The following is a 14,047-nucleotide window of genomic DNA, read 5'->3' as shown; positions in this document are numbered from 1 at the left end:
GACGGGGTCTCACTCTTGCTCAGGCTGTTCTCGAACTCTTGAGCTCAAATGATCTGCCCACCTCGGCCTCCCAGAATGCTAGGATTACAGCCCTGAGTCACCACGCCCAGCCTCCTCTGCAGTTCTGCCCATCCTTAGTGCATTTAGCAGCTAACAAAAGCTCCGTATGGACACAAAAACCAATTTTCAACTCCCCCCCCCAAATTATGGCTTCCCCCTCTCCTACCTGGCCTCTTCCTCAGAGCTTGATAATGTAAGAACATTAACCTCTATAAATCTATTATAATTCTAGGAAAACATGTCACCATATGACCTATGGTTTCATATGTGTTGACCCAGGTAAATATAGGAAGAGGTGTAGTCATAAGTCAATGTGTTTCTAGGTAACCAATTTGCCTACCAGTTAAAAGGAGTTAGAGAGGGGTAATTTGTTTTAATCACTGCAGCTTTCCACCTGAGCAATTAAACATTTGATTATAACCTACCCTGATCCTCTCACCTCCCTCCCCCCAAAAAAAAGTGAAGCAAGGGAATAGTTGGGGGGGGAAAAATCTGTTTTAATAAAAAAGTAGGCCAGGAATAGTGGCTTAAGCCTGTTATCTCAGCACCTTAGGAGGCCCAGGCGGGAGGATTGCTTGAGACTAGGAGTTCGAGACCGGCCTAGGCAGTATTTTGAGATTCGCCCATCTCTACAAAAAGAAAAAGAAGAAAAATTAGCCAGGTGTGTGTGCCTGTAGTCCCAGCTACTTTGGAGGTTGAGGTGGGAGGATCACTTTAGGCTACAGTGAGCTATGATTGCATCACTGCACTCCAGCCTGGGCAACAGAGTGAGACCTTGTCTCTTAAAAAAAAAAAAAAAAAAAAAAAGCAAAGAAAGAAAAGGAATAGTTGGGACTTCTATTTTTAAAGAAACAAGTTGTTTGGAGCTGGTACCTAAAGAGAAACACTGTTTTAAACCAATCTATGCTAAATAAAAGGCACACTCACCCTTCCTTCTTTCCTCCTTCCTTCCCTCCCTCCCTTGCCTCAGCAGAGGCTTAAAAGTAAAGGGAGATGTGCTGCTGCTGGAAGTCTAACCTACTGATCATTTAAGTTATTTAGACTATGGAAGGGAACTTGAGAGACTCTCTGGGGAGAAGCCCCTGGTTGAGCCAAAGGCTTATAACAGTTGTGGAGTTTGAGTAATGCATTTGTGAAGATCTAGTCATAAAATGCTGTTCTGGGTTCGGGTTCGGGTTTGAGCAACTTCCTTTCTACTGAAGAGATAGATAAAGAGAGGTAGATATAAATAGAACATTAACCGATAAACTTAAAAGCCCTTTTCTTTGTCTCCCTGATCCTATTTCCCTCTCTCCTGAGACAAGCACCATCATAAATTTGGTGTGTACGTTTCCCCTGTACTGTGTATCCTTTTATAGTTTTACTACCTATTCTGGTCTCCATGAATGATACAATTTTGCTTTCTGTGTTTTTAGATTTTTTACTTGGTTTCGGCGTTTGTTTCTGAGCTCTCTCCAGGTTGCCCACTTCTACACCCAGTGCGTTCCTTTTCCCTGTTCCGCGGTATGCCCTCATATTTTACTGTCATGCTGAGGGACTGTTCGGTTAACAATGTTTTGCTGCTACAGACAGTGCAGCCAGCAGCACACAAGGCACATGCAGTGTAGTGGAAAGTAGGGTGTGGGTCGGGGCTCTGCCACCTACTGTCTCTGTAACCTTGGACAAGTTACCCGACCTTTCTGTGGGTGATTTCCTCATCTGTAATTTGGGGGGAAATAGTAGTGTCTACTTCTTAGAGTTGTGAGGAGTAAATGAAGCAAGCACTTAGAACAGTGCCTGACATAGTGGGAACACAATGTTAACCATCATTACCAAGTGACCAAACCTGGACCTGTGTGCTGGGTCACAGCTTGAACATGACTGCGAAATTCCTCTGCAAAATGGTGATATCAACTTACACTCCCACTGGTGGGGCCTGAAATTTCCTCACTTCCCACATATTCACGAACACAAGAGTTTTGAGATTTCCCTCCCCCACTGATAGGATGAAAGTAGTTCATTTTTTATTGGGAACAGTATTGTTGCTTGAATAAAATCCGCTTTAAAACGGGATTGCCTGGCCGGGCACGGTGGCTCACGCCTGTAATCCTAGCACTCTGGGAGGCCGAGGTGGGAGGATCGCTCGAGGTCAGGAGTTCGAGACCAGCCTGAGTAAAAGCGAGATCCCCGTCTCTACTAAAAATAGAAAGAAATGATTTGGACAGTTATAGATAGAAAAAAATTAGCCAGGCATGGTGGCACATGCCTGTAGTCCCAGCTACTTGGGAGGCTGAGGCAGAAGGATCGCTTAAGCCCAGGAGTTTGAGGTTGCTGTGAGCTAGGCTGACACCAGGGCACTCTAGCCAGGGCAAAAGAGCGAGACTCTGTCTCAAAAAAAAAAAACAAAAAACAAAAAAAAAAACCAAAAAAAACAACAAAACAAACAAACAAACAAAAACCAAAAAAAACGGGATTGCCATCTAGTGGCAGGAGACATATACTGCAGCTATGGAGCAGAAGCCAAAAATGGGCAGACCTCCGTGTATCAGGGCAATTTGGGCATTATGGTCACTAACATAAGTCAGCTTTAAATCAAATCAACTACGTGAAAGGTCTCCCATTGTCTACTGCCCGTCTGCAGGCCGCTTGTACTTCTCACTCTTTCTACTGCAGTGACATGGAGCCTGTTCTCTAAGACCAAGATAAAAGACCTGTCTGCACAGGCCGGTGAGGCCTCCCTCTTACAGCCAAATGCATCTGGGTCACTGGCTGAGAAAAGTGGAGTGATAAAAATTAGGAATGAGGGTATTTACCAAACTGGCAGGAGACTGCAGCTCCAACCAGAGCAGGCTTTTCCTGAGCACTGCTAAATCTCTAGCAGAAGAGATGGTAACTAACGCACACATTGGTGCTGGTCACATGAACCACCACAGAGGACTGAGCTGAGTCTGCTTATGAGAGTCCCAATTAATGTCTTTCCAAATCAGCCGCAGACTGTCTGCTCAAAGACTTCTAAAATCAGTCTAAGCCAGGCATGGTGGCTCATGCCTGTAATCCTAGCACTCTGGGAGGCTGAGGTGGGATCGCTTGAGGCCAGGAGTTTGAGACCAGCCTGAGCAAGAGTGAGACCCTGTCTTTACTAAAAATATAAAAAATTGCTGGGCAACTGAAAATAAAAACAAAAAATTAGCTGGGTGTGGTGGTAAGCACTGTAGTCCCAGCTACTCAAGAGTTTGAGGCAAGGGGATCACTTGAGCCCAGGAGTTTGAGGTTGCTGTGAGCTAGGCTGACGCCACAGCACTCTAGCCTGGGCAAAAGAGTGAGACTCCGTCTCAAAAAATAAATAAAATAAATAAAATAAAATAGAATCATAGTCTAAAGGGATTTAAGAGATGTGAAAATGCTAGATATTAATCATCAAAGACATAGATACATTTTTAAAGATCTGTACAAAAAATATTCATGAAAGGTAATTGTGTAAAAAAAGCAATGTTGCTGAAATGTTATATAACATCTTCAAGTAAGTATAATATTGTCACTAAATTAATACGATATTAAAAGTTTAAAAAGTAGTCTAAATAAGAGTAAGCAAAGGTCAACTGTGATTAGAAACAACCATTCAGGTTAATCTAGCCTGTCCCACCAGGCTCACACCCATTTCTAAGCTGTTGTTTGTGCTGATACCTATGCCTAAAAGAACTTCCCTTCCTCCCTTTGTTCAGCCATATCTTAACTGTCTAAGTGCCTGGACCCGAACCCCAATCCTACTGGTGTCCAGCTCAAGTCTAACCTGCTCCACAGGAAGCAAGATGGTGGAGTATAGGAATGAGGAGTCTCAGAGCCAGGCAGATGTGGGTTCAAACCCCAGGCCTGCAATGCTAGGAGAGTCACTTCACCTCTCTACGCCTGTTTCCTCATTAACAATTTGGGGATAGTGCTCACCTCAATGTTTCTAGAAAAATTAACACAGGAAAATGTGTGACAAATGCTGAACATGGAATAAGCACTGGGCAAAGATTAGTTTCTTCCTCCTTGGAACTGACTCCACCATTCATTGAACTCCTAAGGCGCCTTTGTTTTTACCACCCACTTTGATTCTCATTTGTATTCTACCTTTTTCTGTTACTTCACCATTTCAGATGTATATATATTATCATCTCCCCAGTTCATGGGAAATGTCTACAATGCTGGACAAATGTGAAACATTCAGGACCTACATACTGCTTGTTAAATGAACTATCCTACATATGAATGCTTCATTTTCCATTACCATGATCAGCAGTTAGATGTGTGTGTATTGTTGCTTTTTAATCCAAGACCTGGGTAATAATAACTACAGGATATGATACAGGTGGTCACAGGTTGAAAGAACTGGGTACATCTTGATTCAAAGTCAAGAAAGTGAAGTAGGAAAAAGCCATGTATTAATAGAAGAGCATTTTAAGAGAGAGATAAGTGAAGGGACATTCTCCGGAATAGCAGAAAAAGAGCTGGGGGTCAGAATGGCTAACCAGAGAAATCATGGTTAGTGCTAGTCATTCCTTTGCTAAGAGGCTGTGGGTTCACTTGCAAGCTCAGTGATTTGAAAGGTATGTGTAGAATTAACAAACTCAGAATTGTATAATGGGACTTGTGAGGCAGTACAGAGAAGGATATGACGCTGAAAAAAATTCATGGGATCATGAGTTAGATGGTGTATTAGAGTTTTCCAAAGAGACAGAACCAATAGGATATGTAGAACTAGGTATATGACAGGGTATTCATTAGGGGAATTGGCCCACACAATTATAGAGGCTGAGAGTTATATTATTATAATTATAGAGTCCCCCAGTCTGCTGTTGCAAGCTAGAGAATCGGGGAAGCTGGTAGCGTGGCTCAGTACAAGTTTAGAGTCCTAGAACCAGGGAAGCTGAGAACTCTCAGTCTGAGGCCAAGAGCCTGAGAGCCCTGGAGGCCCCTGGTGCAAGTCCCAGAGTCTGAAGGCCAGAAAACGTGGAGTTCTGATGTCCAAGGGCAGGAGAAGAAGCGTGTCCCAGCTGCAGAAGAGAGACAGGGCAAAGTTGCCTTTCCTCTGCCTTTCTGTTCTATCCGGGCCCCCAGCCAGCTGGATGGTGCCCCACGCACACACTTTCAGTGAAGGTGATTCTTCCTTACTCAGTTTACTGATTCAAATGCCAATCTCTTCCAGAAACACCTGCACAGACACACCTTGAAATAATGCTTTACTAGCTATCTGGGTATCCATTAATCCAGTCAAGTTGACACCTGAAGTTAACCATGACAGGTGGTAATTCATTCCTTCGCCCAACAAAAGTTTATTATCGAGTATCTGTGCAGGACACTGGGGCTACAAGACACACATGGAGTTTGCGGTCTAGAGGAGGGGCAAACAATTCGCAAGGAAGGAAATGTGCCATGAAGAAACAGAATCACTGAGCCAGGGTGGGAATCGCAACTTTGGACTGGGTGGTCAGAGAAGGCTCCTCTGAGGGGTACGTGTAAGATGGAAGCCGAAGGATGAAAAGCGGCCAGCATCATAATGAGCCCCAGGAAGAGGATTCCAGCAGGAGGATCAATGAGTTCAGAGGCCCCAAGGGAGGAAAGAGAGAAGCATGTTTCGTGCAGGAGCCATAAGGGGCCAGAGAGCAGTGAGAAAAAGGAAGAAATTGCAGAATACGGGGCGGGTGGGGGAGCCAGGTTATGCCAAACAATACACCATGGTAAGGAGTTTGCATTTTCTCCCAAGTAAGAGGGAAAGGCAGGGATACGTAGGGGAATAAAGTCGTGCCATTGCCTTTCAAGAGGGAGCAGAATGCAGGGGCAGGAGTCAAAACAGAGGCTGGATGATCTAGGATGGCCCACTGACATCTCTGAGGTTGGCTCAGTGTCTGCTGGGGCCCTGGAGATGCCTGGGCCTGTGACTCTTGTCCTCTAGCCTGGGCCTGTTTACGCAGCAGGGGCAGAAGGGTTCCCAGCAGCAGCAAAAGAACGAGCCTCGGTGCACAGCACTTCACAAGCCTCCGCTCAGGCCATGTTCACTGGTGTTCCATTCGCCAAAGCAGATCACATGGCCAAGGCAAGATCAGAGGGGTGGAGAAATAAATTCCAACTCTTGCTGAAAAGAGCTGAAAATCACATTGTAAAGGTTGTGTATCTAGAGAGGGGAAAATGGGGCCATTTTTATAACCTACCATGCTAACAGCGTGACCCAGGCAAGTTACCTGAAGCTTTTGAGCCTCCATTTCCTCATCTGTAAATGGGCAAAATAACAACTACTTCTTAGGGTTTTTATAAAGGCAAGAAATAAATTTAAAGTGCCTGGCACATAACAGATACTCAGTAGTAGCTGTTTTGTTGTTATCAAAATGAAAAACTTTAATCCCTATTGGATAAATGTGCCACAAAAAATCTTTGTTTTTGCCATATCTGAGGACCACTTACGTTTGTTTGTTTGTTTGTTTGTTTAAGACACAGTCTCATTCTGTCTCCCAGGCTAGAGTACAATGGCATCATATTAGCTCACTGCAACCTCAAACTTCTGGGCACATGGGATTCTTCTGACTCAACGTTCCGAATAGCTGGGACTGCAGGCTCACACCACCACACCCGGCTAATTTTTCTATTTTTTGTAGAGACGGGGTCTCGCTCTTGCTCAGGCTGGTCTTGAACTCCTGAGCTCAAATGATCCTCCCACTTCAGCCTCTCAGAGTGCTGGGATTACAGGCGTGAGCCACCAAACCCGGCCTACATTGTTATTTTTCTATTCTTTTTTTTTTTTTTTTTTTTTTTGAGACAGAGTCTCACTCTGTTGCCCAGGCTAGAGTGAGTGCCGTGGCGTCAGCCTAGCTCACAGCAACCTCAAACTCCTGAGCTCAAAGGATCCTCCTGTCTCAGCATCCCGAGTAGCTGGGACTACAGGCATGCGCCACCATGCCCGGCTAATTTTTTCTATATATATTTTTAGCTGTCTATATAATTTCTTTCTATTTTTAGTAGAGATGGGGTCTCGCTCTTGCTCAGGCTGGTCTCGAACTCCTGAGCTCAAACGATCCGCCCACCTCGGCCTCCAAGAGTGCTAGGATTACAGGCGTGAGCCACCGCGCCCGGCCCTACATTGTTATTTATACAATATTTTTCATTAAACAGGCTCAGTCGTTTTATTTAAAGAAATTGGTTTCAAAAGTAAGCTTATCTCACTGCTACAACGGGAAATGGCTACCATTTGCCCTAAATAGAAGGTAACCATAAAATAAATACCATAAAAAGAGGGTACTTGAGTGAAAGGCAGGTGACAAAGGCTATCACCTGCAGAGGTTTTCTTCTCAATATAATCCGAAAGACAGAAAAAGGATGGACTTTTTCACTGCGTGCTCCAGTGTTATTTAGAGTGGCACAGCACACAGTACATAAAATTATCCAAGTTGTTTAGGAAACGCTGAAACTGGACCAGAAACAAGAGGGAGAAAATTGCCTGTGTAAAAATTTCCACCCTCATGAAGAGTGGGACACAGACAGGACAGGGGGCAATGACGTGGCACCTCGGGGCCTGTCACTTCCTATCCGTGCAGCCCTGGCCCATCCCACATGGCCCATCCCACTGACATGTGGAGGCCCCGGTTTCCTCCATTGAAAACTGCGGTTACTGACATCCCACCTTCCTCGCAGAGGCCCTGCAAGAACCAACTGTAACAATGCTGCGTAGTCTGTAAAATACTGAATAACAGAGCAGAGTGTAAGGGTATTCCCTGAGGCGGGGCACGAACAGGTGAGCCGTAGAGGAAGGTGGCATCACGGAACCAATCACAGTGATGATGCTAACATCAAGGAGCCAGCCAGCTGCAGGCCCCTAGCAAGGAGAAGGCTGGCGGCCTCTCCACCCACCTTCCAGTGCCAGGACCTCTGGTTTGTCACCAGGGCTATCTGCTGATCCTCGCTCCCAGCATGGCAGCTCAGGTGCCAGTTGAAGACGTGGCATTGACTGAGAGGCCTCCGCCCCATTTCCGATGTAGCTTTCTTCGAATGCCCAGGGAACAGCTCCCTAGTTAGGGATTCCAAGCACCTCTCCCTGACAAGGAGTCCCAGCCGTCCCACTACACGGAAGGCAGCCATCATATGCGTGGGGAGACTCTGGGAACTGTTAACTACACATGTGTAACCCTGGCTCTCAAGACCCGGCTCGTGGTCCCTGTTCTGAGAAGCTTCCTAGGAACCCTCAGCGGTCCTTTTGTTTGCCCGCGGGCTTCACAACCACTCGTGTATCCACCTGCCCGCTGGACTCCGAGCAAGGCTCCAGCTTTATCTTTCCTCTGCCCCAGCGCTGCCTCAGCTCCTGGCGTGTGGCGGACGCACAGGTTAGCGTTGCAAGCGACCATTCCTTTACCAATCGCTGTTCCAAATGATGGCTTCTTACTACTTACTTGAGAATTTCTGCCTGCGAGTTCTGTCTCGGTGCAGGTCAGGCCAAAGTCCCCTGGAGTTGACACCCTGGGGCCACCCTTAACCATTGAAAAACCGGAGTCAGAGGATGACTGGCGCAGCACAGGACAGCACCGGGGCATGTTCTGCCCAGTCGCCCAGAGGGGCCCAGTGCACCCCCGGAGCCCACAGCTGTCACCTGCTCACCAGCCACCCTGTTTTGTCTTTCTTCTCTTCCTTGTTTCACTTCCCCACTACCTCCTCGTGCCTCCTGGGGGCAAATAAACGACCGTCTCCGGGTCTGCTTCGGGGGGAGCCCCCAGACAGTCGAGGAGCCAGCCGACGGGCGGCGTAGATGGGTTTGCTTAGCAGCGAAGAAAGAAATGGAAGTCGGCGCCGGGGGGACCCTCGCACATGCTGCTGCCTCCACGGCGTGTCTAGACGACTTCGGAGCACGTGCACAGACAACCGTTCCGACACAGGAAAAAGCACTTCTCAGCCGTCCCCACCATCCTGCTATTTGTCATTCCACCCATCTGCTGTCCCCACGAAACACCCACGTCAGCTAAAATGGTACACTGGGCTTGGAATCGGCTGAGGAAATGTCAGGCCGATAGAACAGAGGAGAGGACCCAAATAGCAACCGCGCAGACGTGGTGGCGACACAGATCTGCCCCTTTGCGTGGAAGGCGGGACTCCGAGGCTCAGGCGGCCCCTCCTAGGGGAATTGGCATGGGCGGGGGAAGGAGAGGGTGGGCCCCGGGGATCCTGAGCAGCTAGGTCAGGGTCCCCCCATCATCTCCTTCTCAGTTCTGGGGTGTTCTCCACCCTTCCTCCAGCTGACCTGGCACCAGCCGCTGCTGCTTGCCCCCCTGCAGAACGGGGGCGTACTGCAAAGATAGAAATGGGTGTGTTTAAAGGTGCTGTTTACTCTTAAATGTTCATCAGTCACTTTTCCGATCAGTCTTTCACGTAACAGTTCAACAAAAATGTGTGGATTTTCATGCCTAAGGTCAGTTGCAGGATGTACCTCAGGGAACAGCATGTGCCTTTCACTGGGAGCTGGGGACTGGCTGTTTTTTTCCTTAGAGGAAAAGGATCATTCTAAAAGCAAGGCTATTTTGATTTTAGAGTCTTAGATACTTATATATTCATTCATTCATTCTACAAATATTTATTGCGTGCCTGTTTCAAGCAAAGCACCGTCCTGAGCTCCAGGAATGAAGCAGGAAACAGAACAAACACAATTCCCCACCTCATGGAGATTATAGTCCAGTGGGAAACATGGACAATAAACATATATGTATCTACATGTCAGGAAATTTTATTTGTTTTGGTTTTTTTTTTTTTTTTTTTTAAGACATTGTCTCACTCTGTTGTCTGGGCTAGAGTGCTGTGGCATCAGCCTAGCTCACAGCAACCTCAAACCCCTGGGCTCAAGCAATCCTCCTGCCTCAGCCTCCCGAGTAGCTGGGACTACAGGCATGCGCCACCATGCCTGGCTAATTTTTTCTATGTATTTTTATTTGGCCTGCTAATTTCTTGCTATTGTCAGTAGAGCCGGGGTCTCGCTCTTGCTCAGGCTGGTCTCGAACTCCTGATCTCTAGCGATCCTCCCGCCTCGGCCTCCTATAGTGGTAGGATTAGAGGTGTGAGCCACAGCGCCCGGCCAGGAAATTCTAAGTGCTCTGAAGAAAAGCAAAGCAGAGGAGAGAAAATGGTGAGAGAGCGAGGCTGCAGTTTGAGCTGGGATGGTCAGGACAGGTGTTCCAGTTACCGCCTGCTGCATGACAAACCACCTCAAAGCTAAGTGACTTAGCGGGGTGTGGTGGCTCACTTTGGGAAGTGGAGGCAGGAGCATCGCTGGAGGCCAGAAGTTCAAGACCAGCCTGAGCAACATAGCGAGACCACATCTCTACAGAAAAAAACATCAAAATTAGCCAGGTGGTGGCACATGCCTATAGTCCCAGCTACTCAGGAGGCCGAGGTGGGAGCATCGCTTGAGCCCAGGAGTTCTAGTCTGTGGCGAGCAATGATCGTGCCACTGCACTCCGGCCTGGGTGACAGAGTGAGACCTCATCTCAAATGAACAAACAAAAAACTAACAGACAATCATTTTTATTATCTCTCAAGATTCTGTGGACTAACTTGGGCTCAGCTAGGTGGTTCTTTTGTTCCACATAGATTTTATCTGGGGCTGCAGTCATCTGGGCCTTGCCTGGGCTGGAACGTCCAGAGTGGCTCATTCCCATGTCTGGCGTCCTGGCAGGGATGGCTGGAAGGCTGGACCTGCTGGGTGTTGGGACAACGGGGCCCCTCCCTCCAGGTAGTCTCAGCACCTTTCCCTCTCCATGAGGTCGGTCCATGTGGCCTCTCACATGGTCTTTCCACGTGGTCTTTCCAGCAGCATAGCCAGACTTCTTACATGGAAGCTCAGGGCTCTCAAAATTCAAAAGCAGAAGCTGCCAGGCTGTCTCAAGGCTGAGGCCTGGAAGTGGCACAGCCACACTTCGGGCACATTCTGGCAGTTGATGCGAGTCACAGAGCCAGCTTAGGTTCCCCCGGGGGAGAAGACTACCCAAGGGGGGTAGCAAGGGGGAGCACTGGCGCAAGGAGGTCCAGAGCCCCAGAAGGCCTCACTGACCGGCTGACAGTTGAGCAGAGACCAGAAAAAGGGAAGGAGTGGGCCACGCAGCATGAGGGGCATGCAAAGACCCTGAGGTGGGGACGTCCTTGGGGAAGTGGGAAAGGGGAGGAAAGGAAAGAAGCCACTGTGGCAGGAGCTGAGTGAGCCACCAGGTCAGGGGCCAGACTGCCGTGGCCTGCAGCCATGGAAAGGGATGTGGGCGTTATTCGTGGTGTGGCAGGAAGTACTGGACCTGCCCTGACCCACAATTGCCCCCTGATCTCAATGCTGTTGGATCCTGAGCTTGGGGGGTTCCCACCATCAGTGTCCCACTAAGGTCTCCCAGAACGCCCCATTTCACCCGCAGCCTCCTCTCCCGGCACCCTCCAGCAGCGCCTCTGCCCAGGGGTCTCTGCGGCACTTAGCACCACCTGCATACTTGGTATTTTACTGAAGCCTCTTACATGTCGTCTACCTTCTCTCTCTAGGATGCAGACTTGACACACGTGGGGATCTTTGTCTGTTCTGCCTGCAGGCCCACAACGAGTGTGTGCTGTGTGAGTGAACTCACCATTCGGCTGTCCCCAGCTCGCGCTAACACTGTTTTGGCACATAGGGGCCCCTAGGAAAAGCTGAACAACTGAATTAATTCAATGACAAAATAACTTTTATAGTTCCACTCAGCTTATCCAAAAGTAAGCAATTATTCAGGGAAGATGAAGAAGAAAGGAAAAAAGCCTTCAAAGCACCCCAAACAGTGACTAAGGGTCATGGGACAGCCCTTCATTCACCTGTGATCCTGGTGCGCTCACTCGATCAGCCAGTTATCAAGCAATTGTAGCCTGGAAACACCTGGATCAAGGGAAGAGGGGCTCAGGGCAAGAAGGACGATGCCAGCTGTCAGCAAGGGGAGGGCAGAAAACTCAAAATACAAACGTGGGAGGTGGGGGGTGTTTCGGAGCAGGGCCATCTAGGGCCACCCAGCTGGGACTAACAGGCTCTCCATGCCAGGCCTGCAAACCACCTGACAATGGACAGTATCTGTAATGACAATTACAACACTTTTATTTATTTTTTTCTTTTTCTTTTCTTTCTTTTTTTTTCCTTTTTCAGTGATGGGGTTGCCCAGGCTGGTCTTGAAGTCCTGGGCCCAAACAATCCTCCTCCTGAGCAGCTGGGACTGCAGGCGTATGGTACCACACCTGGCTTTACAATATTTTTAAAAGACCAAATTATGTTCATTGTCCTCTGTTTAAGATGAGGAAGTACACATACTTAAGAAAATTTTTCATTCAAAGCAATGGACAATAGCACCGTGAGAGCAGGCGCCTACCCTGTTACAGAAAACACACCTCCAGGTGAGATGAGCCCTACTGACTCCCACCTCTTCCCTCCTTGCCCATGGGCAGCTCCTTTTTACCGTCCCTCTTTGATTCCTCCCTAACCCCCCTGTTTCTACGCTGGCATGCCCAGGGCTCGGCCCTCAGGGAGCACGATGGCATCCAGCCCCGTGGCTTCTGGCTTCCACATCCTAGCAAGGCTCAGATTCCCATCTCCACCCTGGCATGTCTCATAAACGACTTGAACAGATGGGAGCCTTACTCCGGATTTCCACCTCCCCCAACCCAGCTCCCCTCCGGGTCGTTCCAACTCAGTTAATGGCGCCTCAAATCTCCCAGTTGCCCAGAGCAAAACCTTTGGACTCGATCTTGACTCTCTTTTTCTCAATACCTGGATGACCCTATAATTCATTATGTAAACCAGAACTGCCCCAGACAAGGATTTATCCATCCATTAACCCACATCCAGTTCACGTTAGCTCTATTTTACAAGACGTACCCAGCATCCGGCCACTTCTCACAACCTTCTCGCTGTCATCTTGGTCCCATCATTCATTGTGTCCTACCTTTATTTTTGCAGCGGTCTTCTAATTGGTTTCCTACTTCTAGCCTTGCCTCTCACCCCCAAATCTGTTTATGGCAGCCGGAGCATGCCCGTTAAAACAGGAGTGAGATAGTGTTACTAACACTCAGAAAAGCCAAAGTCTCTACAATCACCCCCAGCAGCAATCGGCTCCCCATGACCTCTCTGGCCTTGTCCACACGCTCCCCGTCTCCTCTCTCTCCACATGAGCTACACTGGTCCTCATGCTCCTCAGACAAGCCAGGCACACTCCTCCTTCCTCATGGCCTTGGCCTTTGCTGTTCCCTCTGCCCAGAACACTTCCCCAGGTAACCACAGGCTCCTTCCTCACTTGTCTGGTCACAGGTCCCTGATATAAGATGACACCCATCTCCACCAGTATCACCTCCACCTCCTCCCTGCCCTCCTTGCCTTATGTGGCAAATTGCGTTTTCTAAAAATGGCCATAGAGATACATATGGTCCATAAGCTCTTCTTTTTTTTTTTTGAGACAGAGTCTTGCTCTGTTGCCCTGGCTAGAGTGCCGTGGTGTCAGCCTACCTCACAGCAACCTCAAACTCCTGGGCTCAAGCGATCCTCCTGCCTCAGCCTCCCAAGTAGCTGGGACTACAGGCATGCGCCACCATGCCCGGCTAATTTTTCCTATATATATATTTTAGTTGTCCAGATTTTCTTTCTATTTTTAGTGGAGATGAGGTCTCGCTCTTGCTCAGGCTGGTCTCAAACTCCTAACCTCGAGCGATCCTCCCACCTTGGCCTCCCAGAGTGCTAGGATTATGGGCGTTAGCCACCACGCCTGGCCCATAAGCTCTTCTAGAACCACTCCTCCCACCAAGAGAGTCTTACTTTCCCCCTCTTGAATACAGACCAGCCTTAGTAACTCATTTCTACCAAGTAAACTGGCAGAAGTGACACCGCAGGACTCCGGAGACCAGCTCTTAATCTGTGATGACATGGGCTCTGCCTGCCTCTCCCACTTAGGACATTCTCCCTCATGACCTACAATGTCACTGGAGCCCAAACTAGCCCACACACAGAGACCAC

The sequence above is a fragment of the Eulemur rufifrons genome, chromosome 20 (genome assembly GCF_041146395.1).
Source record: "Eulemur rufifrons isolate Redbay chromosome 20, OSU_ERuf_1, whole genome shotgun sequence".
Lineage (NCBI taxonomy): Eukaryota > Metazoa > Chordata > Mammalia > Primates > Lemuridae > Eulemur > Eulemur rufifrons.
This window is presented reverse-complemented; position numbering follows the sequence as displayed.